The sequence below is a fragment of the Osmia bicornis genome, chromosome 6 (assembly GCF_907164935.1).
Source record: "Osmia bicornis bicornis chromosome 6, iOsmBic2.1, whole genome shotgun sequence".
Classification (NCBI taxonomy): domain Eukaryota; kingdom Metazoa; phylum Arthropoda; class Insecta; order Hymenoptera; family Megachilidae; genus Osmia; species Osmia bicornis.
Genome location: NC_060221.1, coordinates 12159948 through 12168645, shown reverse-complemented (window position 1 = coordinate 12168645; position 8698 = coordinate 12159948).

Genomic DNA, 8698 nt, shown 5'->3' with positions numbered 1-8698 from the left:
CTAGGAAAGTATAAGGTATAAAATGAATGCCGTGACCAGCATAATGTGAATAATGTAAAGTAACGCAGTGTAATATAATGCAATGTAACGTAATATAACATAAAACAATGAAATATAATGAAATAGAATACAAAATACAAGAAGCGGGCTCACTAAAATGTAACTGTAAAGATTATTAGCTAAATATTCCATTCCTTTACACAAGTAAACAAAAATTATAAGTTAAGTTGTGAATGGTAGATGGTGAATGATAAATGGTCATGTCAATCCAAATGCAAATGGAACTGATTATTGCATGACATTTAAAAATAAAGATAAAGTGAGTAAACAGCAAATAAATCAATCAAATGTAAACTGCGTAGTTCAATTAACACTATACAGTAAAACCTGGATAAATGCAACGAAAGAATGCTTGGATAAGTGCAACATCGCTATCCCCTCCACTTGGGGGGATCCCCCTAGGTGAACCGAGCCGCTCGACGAGGAAACCATGTAATATGATCCGACCGTAATATCGGTGTGACTAATACTAATTGAACGATAAAACTTTTTTATTTTTAATTTTTTCTTAATGAAACTTTTACTAACGCATTTGTGAGATTTTTCTGATTAAAATGACACCAAACACGATATAGTTTGAATTATATTTATAAACAATAGTAATAGAATAAACAACATAGAATTGACACCACGACTGAATATAAATGATGTCGGCTGAATACAAAAGATGTGTACGGACACAGAATCGGCATGTCGGCTGAATAGAAAACATGTCTACGGACACAGAGTCGGCATGTCGGCTGAATAGAAAACATGTGTACAGACGCAGAATCGACACCTCGCTTGGATAAATGCAACATTAAATGCCCAGAATCGACACCTCGCTTGGATAAATGCAACATTAAATGCCCAGAATCGCCACCGTGCTTGGATAAATGAAACCTTTGAAACCAGAGCCAACACCGCGACTGGTTTTGATTTCGATCTCTGTTGCTTTTCGCCAACCTTTAACATCAATTTTAGCAAGTAATTATAATTGAAACTATATCGTGTTTGGTACCATTATAATCAGAAAAATTTCACCAATGCGTTAGTAAAAGTTTCAATTAAAAAAAGTCAAAAATAAAAAAGTTTTATACTTCAATTAGTATTAGTCACACCGATACGTTTCGGCTCTTTCCTTTGATCATCGGACCTCTCTCTTTCCGCCGCTGTCTGTCTCTTTCTACGTTCACGCTTGGCTGGTCGTCGCGTGTAACCCGAGATTCGACACCTCGCTTGGATAAATGCAACCAGTGGGTCCCAATGTTGGTTGCATTTATCCAGGTTTTACTGTACTACTGTATAGTGTAAAAATAAATAAACAACTCAACAAGTAGAGTATTTTAAACTAACATTTAAATGGTGAATTAAACAGAAACCACGCACCATCAAAGCATTTGAATAGACAAAACCATTCATCATCGCATAAAATAACAAAATTAAAATAAATCAAAATCAGATCACTAACTTCAGCTGATCAAAGTGAATGAATGAATGAATAACGAATACTGAAAGAGTGAATGAATGAATGAATGAATGAATCAAGGAAGGGAGAAACAACAGAATACCAGCAAGTACAAGTAAGGTAAAGTTGAATAAACTGTTGAAAAGTAAAATTCAGGGATGAGATAATGAATGACAAATGACAATTATTTACAGAAACACAACCCCAATTTGTCAAAGCCGCAGTGTCAAAACCAGCATGCAAGGACTCGTTAAAGGGACAGATTATCAATTAAGAGAGCTGAATTGCAGCCCAAATGAAAGAAGGGAAAAAAGAAAAGAAGGGAGGGAAAAGGAAAGGAAAGGAAACAAGGTATGATAATTGAAATAATATCCTATAAAATAACAGAAATAGCTCATCCTGATGACATGAACATTAAATTAAATTTACAGAAACAGCCCACCGTCACGGAAGAGCTACACTATTACCGGGAGAGACGTCATGAATAAATTGAATTAAAGAATATCAAAAGAACATCAAAACGTCAACGAATATGAAAGATGCACAGGAAAATCAAGAACCAAATCAAGAAGCGATAATGAATATCAATAACAGTGATAACGTGACATAATAAACTAGAATATATAAATATACTAAAATATAAAATATAGAATAAAGAATAACCGTACGGAAACAAATCATAAATATTAATACAATCTACAGAACTTTGTACCATCATGAGTTAAAATAAACTAAATCATAACAATTGCTTTAATTCCATTCAATTCAATTCAGAATGAATGACAGTGATAGAATGAAAGAATGAACAACTGAACAATGAAGTAATCAATTAAAGATACTAATGAATGAGTTAAATAAGGTAAATAGTTATAAGTCATAAAGTATAAAGTGAAGGTAGTAACCAACATAATGTAAATACTGTAAATAATGTAATGTCACGTAGTATAATGTAAAACAAAATGAATTATACTAAAATAGAATACAAAATAAAATACAAGAAGTGAACTCAATAAAATATAATACAACCGTACAGATTGTTAGCTACAATACTTTATTTCTTTACCAAAATAGCCCATAAGTTAAATTATAAATTATAAATGGCAAATGATAAACGATGAATGATTATGTCAATGCAAATGCAAATAGGACTTACTATTGAATGTTGTATCAAAATAAAATAACTGAAGCGACAATAATAAAATCAAATATAAAGTACGCAGTTCAATAAGCACTGCACCAGTATATAGACTGAATAAATAATTAAATAAATGAGTAAATAAATAAGGATACTTAAATAACAAGGTTATAATAAAACCACGCACAATCAAAGCATTTGAATTGACAGAACCACCCATCATCACAGGGAGAGCAAAACTAAAGTAAAAATAAAAGTAAAATAAATCATATTCATTAACTTTAATTGATCAGAATGAATGAGTGAATGAATAATGAATGAATGAATGTATGGAACCATCAAGAAAGTAAAGATTAAGAAAGCTAAAGATTAAGGAAAATAAAGAAGGTAAGGCATGAGTGAAAACAAGAAGCAGGAATGTATCAGAACGAATGAACAATGATAGAATGGAAGAATGAACGACTGAACAGTGAAGTAATCAATTAAAGATATCAAAGAAGAATGAGGTAAATTATAGGGTAAATAATAAGGCATAAACTATAAAGTGAAAACCGTAACCAATATAATGTAAATAACGTAATGAATGTAAAGTATTGTAATGTAATATAATGTAAAACAAATGAAATATACTAAATAAAATACAAAATACAAGAAATGAATTCAATAAAATATAACCGCAAAGATTATTAACTACAACACTCTATTTCCTCAGCAAGGTAGATTATAAGTTAAATTATAAATTATAAATGGTAAATGGTGAATGACAAATGCTTATGTCAATGCAAATGCGAATAGAACTAATTATTGAATGACGTATCAAATAAAGTAATTAAAGCGACAATTAAACCAGATCAGTTATAAACTACGTAGTTCAATAAACACTATACCAATGTATAGACTGGAATACATAAATATATAAGTAAATAAATAATAAGGATACTTAAATTATAAGATTATAACAAACCACGCACAATCAATCAACACATTTGAATGGACAAAACCACCCGTCATCATAAAGAAAGCAAAACTAAGATAGAATAAAATAAAATAAATAAAATAAATCATATTCACTAACTAACTTTAATTGACCACAATGACTGAGTGAATGAATGAATGAATGGAACGATTAAAGAAATTGAAGATTAAGGAAATAAGGAAAGAAGGTGAATGAATGAATGAATGAAAGCAAGCAAGAAAGCATCAATGTAATACAATATTATAAGTAAAGGAAAGGAAAGTGAATGAACACCCACCACCCAACAAATAAACCACACAAAACAAACTACACCAAGAGCACAAAAGCAATCAATCACTCATCACACGACTCCATTAAAACAAGCATACTAAAACTGAAATAAAACTAAAACAAAACTGAAACTAAAAGAAAACAGTTAATAACACAACCCGAATTGTCCAATTCATTTATTTAAGCATATTACACTGCTGCATCGTTACAAATATAAAATGAAATGAAAATAGAGAAAATGAAAATGAAATAGGACAAAAATGAAATGATAATGAAAATGAACTTGAACTAATCAACGAAACAGCAATGCAAACCGCATAAACCATAAGCACATCATATTGTTGCGAACCTCGCTTGTATGTATGTGTGTGATATCGTGTGAATTTAGCCGCAAGCTTGTAATCACTAGCACTGAATGAAATGTAATATGGCGACGATGCCATAAGAGTATGACTGCAGCATGTCTGCATAATGTTATATCAATGCTCATAAATTAGGAGCCAAAATTCAAAGGAATGTACAGACAAAGATAAGATACTGTAAAACTCTCAACACGGGTGATCGTGCTGGGAGAGAGTTGGAAATCCGGAGAAATAAGACTGTCACACTTGAAATTTCTAAAGAGCTAATTTATTGCGGGCTGTATCTAATTCGTTACTCGTAACGAAAATCATGTTGGTTCTTGAAACTGTCGAAGTCTCTTCGACATCCTGTTTATTTACAGAGGGTCGTAAATTCTCTTAAGGGTTGCCTTGGCTCGCTAGCGCGAGACCTTTTGTTATCTTACGTTTTCTCTGGATCCCACGCTTTCTCTTAGCACGTGTGCACAGAATCGTTCTCGAGTCTTGGCGGAGCACCACCATCTTCCGCTCGCCCAAGGGTGGACCGAAGCCAGGGAGAGGGACCGCCTCCGGACAGGGATGGGCCCCACCACCATTGGACCAGGGATGATCCTGAGGGAGGATTCAGGATCCAGCGAGGAGGGGATGGCAGCCAACATCGATCGAGGATCTTCACCGCCAAGCTCAGAACGATTCAAAGCTTCAACCCGCTTGCATACTATCTTTATAAAAGATAAAGTCTAAATAATAAAGGAATAGAAACTATTATTTTACCTTTAATAATAAAGTGTACTTTATTAAAACCCGCGCCGCGAGCAGAGTGCTTTAGCGCTCCACGGGCACCTTACCCACGTAGCATATATCCAAAAATCCCTAGACACCTGAAATCCACGCGCAACAATATACTGTGTTGCGCGTGGATTTCAGGTGTCTAGGGATTTTCGGATGTATGGTACGTGGGTAAGGTGCCCGTGGAGCGCTAAAGCACTCTGCTCGCGGCGCGGGTTTTAATAAAGTACACTTTATTTTTAAGGTAAAAATTAATAGTTTGTATTTTATTCAATTTGACCCAAGTCGGGTTGAAGCTTTGAATCGTTCTGAGCTTGGCGGTGAAGATCCTCGATCGATGTTGGCTGCCATCCCCTCCTCGCTGGATCCTGAATCCTCCCTCAGGATCATCCCTGGTCCAATGGTGGTGGGGCCCATCCCTGTCCGGAGGCGGTCCCTCTCCCTGGCTTCGGTCCACCCTTGGGCGAGCGGAAGATGGTGGTGCTCCGCCAAGACTCGAGAACGATTCCGTGCACACGTGCTAAGAGAAAGCGTGGGATCCAGAGAAAACGAAGAATAACAAAAGGTCTCGCGCTAGCGAGCCAAGGCAACCCTTAAGTGAATTTACGACCCTCTGTAAATAAACAGGATGTCGAAGAGACTTCGACAGTTTCAAGAACCAACATGATTTTCGTTAAGAGTAACGAATTAGATACGGCCCGTAATAAATTAGCTCTTTAGAAATTTCAAGTGTGACAGTCTTATTTCTCCGGATTTCCAACTCTCTCCCAGCACGATCACCCGTGTTGAAAGTTTTACAGTATCTTATCTCTTGTTTGTATATTCCTTTGAATTTTGGCTCCTAATTTATGAGCATTGATATAACATAATGCAGACATGCTGCAGTCATACTCTTATGGCATCGTCGCCATATTACATTTCATTCAGCGCTAGTGATTACAAGCTTGCGGCTAAATTCACATGATATCACACACATACATACAAGCGAGGTTCGCAACAACTGATAATAACCATTAATAATTAACTAATGAGATTCACAGAACACAGTGAAAAAACAACCACGGTAAATGCAATAAAACAAATGGAACGATAAATGAATTGAACAATGAAATCACGTAACAAGGCGTAGATTGCACAGATTTATTAAGCACATTGTACCACTATACCGTTCGCAAATAAATAATAAATAAATATATATGGATATACATTGATGAATATGAATAAGAAATAAAATAGAAATATGAAATATGACTGGTATGACTAAAACAATAAGTCGATTAATATAATGCGAGTTGCATAAATCATCAAGGCACATCACCCCACCGTACTTTATTAAATAAATAAATGAACAAATGACACAAAATCACAGAGAATAGCACAAAACAGTATAAATATGAATATATAATATGAACGACGAACGAAGAGCGAATTAAATAGAAACACCATAAACAATGAAATAATAGAACGAGAAATGAAATTAAAATAGATGTAAAATATAAATGTAAAAATAAACACGTTAAAATGACAAGGTAATACGCTGGATAAATAGGTAAAATGAAAACTATACCGCGAGCAAACACCGGATAATAGAACAATCGATTGATCGAATAATCGAACAATCGAATGTGTTAATAAATAAAGAAATAATTAATAATACATCGGGATAACGTGCCAATCAAACGTATGCAGCCAAATAGTAATAAAAAGTAAATTAACACTGATAATAATAAAATATCGAAAATATCGAAAAAATATCGTTGCACTTTCACACAATCACTTAATAAATCGACGCAATCAGTGAAAAACAATGTAAAACAAAATAAAATAAAACGCAATAAAGGAAAAAACTAATACATCACCGAACCGTTGACCTAATTTCACATCGTCTGTCCTCTTCTATCCAAGGCCCTGGCCGCGCGTGCAATCGTCTGTCCTTCTTCAACTACGGCGGCCATCTTGAGAACCTGTCGATCCCTGTATGCACTTTCTTAACCAAATTAATCGCGAAATGACTCAAAAAACGCGGAATTACAGTACAAATCGTTCCCAATTAACGAAGATTACCCTTAAATAATGTTCAATGTTTATAAGAACACCCCGAACACCGAAAACACGACGTCGAAATACCGCGTAACACGCACACCACGTTTTCGATGTTTAATAATAAATTAATACAATATTTAATTAAAAATCGACACATTAGCACTTCCGAACACACAATAAAAATGATTTTAACAAAAAACGCGAATATCTAGGCCGCTATCCACCGCGTTGCAAATCTGACCACGGAGCGACCACGAAACACGTCCGCTCTCCTCGACGCGTCGAGCGGGAATCACAGGGGTGAACCTAACCTAACCTAACCTAACCTAACCTAACCTAACCTAACCTTTTTTTTTAAATATTTTGACAGCAAGAAAATACCTTTACGCAAGCGAGGAACCCGTCGGGTTAGGAGGGGTCTCGGGCAGTGTGGGACTCAAAGATACATACCAAAACAAGTTTCCCTGAGTTGGATCGTTACAGTACCCCAATACCCACTAAAAAGTTGCTCCGTATCGGCCACAGATACCTCCGGCAACCCCAGAGGGCTTTAATGGAGAGCATTCTGTGTAGCCACGATGTTGCTTACACATCGACCGACTCGGACGACCTAAAGGCGTTCAGTCGTCCAAGAACGTCGCGGGTAAGCCCCAGCGCACCTCCGCTTATAACGCAGGCTATTTTGACCGGCGGTGATTTCATTTAGCCACAGAAGGTATAGAGTGCGTTGGAGGACACTCTACAGCCGCTGTGCGTACACACCGCCGGAACTATGCATTATCCTTGCAGAGTCATTTTTCCCTACCCGTATGTTTCCGCAGGAGATGTGTAGGATTGAGCTGAGCCGCTTGGTCACCAGAGGCCGCAACACACATTTGGGTGAGCTAAGCCTCTCGATGGGCGGATCTCAGCCTGGGAGAGGTCGCGAAAACGAAGGAGTGCTCGCATGAATGCGAGAGAGAGGAGAGCCCGAGCCGCCTGGACACCAGCGACCGCTTCACACGTTTGGGTGAGCTAAGCCTCTCGATGAGCGGATTTCAGGCCTGGAATTGGTTACGCGCACTGAGGAATGCACGCATAAAAGCGAGCGAGAGGAAGGCTTGGGTTGCCTGGACACCAGCGACCGCTGGGCGAGCTAAGTCTCTTAATGGGCAAATACCAAGCATAGGTGAATTCGCGAGAGAGCATTGCCAACGCACAACAATGCCCTTTAAACGCGTACCGAACCGACCTGGATCGCCTGGACATCAGCAGCCAGAACACACTTTGGGTCGATGGGCCAGTTCCAGGTTAAAGATAGACCGCGTAAGGTAACTCGTTTCCGAGGGAAGCTCGTATGAGCTCGCGACAGGTAAGGCCGAATCGCCTGGACATCAGAGACAGCAGCACCGGGTCGAGTGAGCTGTCCTCTCGATGGGCGAAATCCGGTTTCAGGAATGGAAACGTAAGGTATCGCGTGATCGAAGGAGTATCGGTGCGCGAGGGTTCCGGGTCCCGTGGACACCAGTGACAGCAGCACTCGTAAGAGTGAACTGGACCACCCGGCGGGCGAATTCCAGATGAAGGAGAGGGTGCGAAGCGTAACGCGTAAGCGAGGGAGTGCTCGTGCGAGCCCGCGAATGGGGTATGCCCGGGTC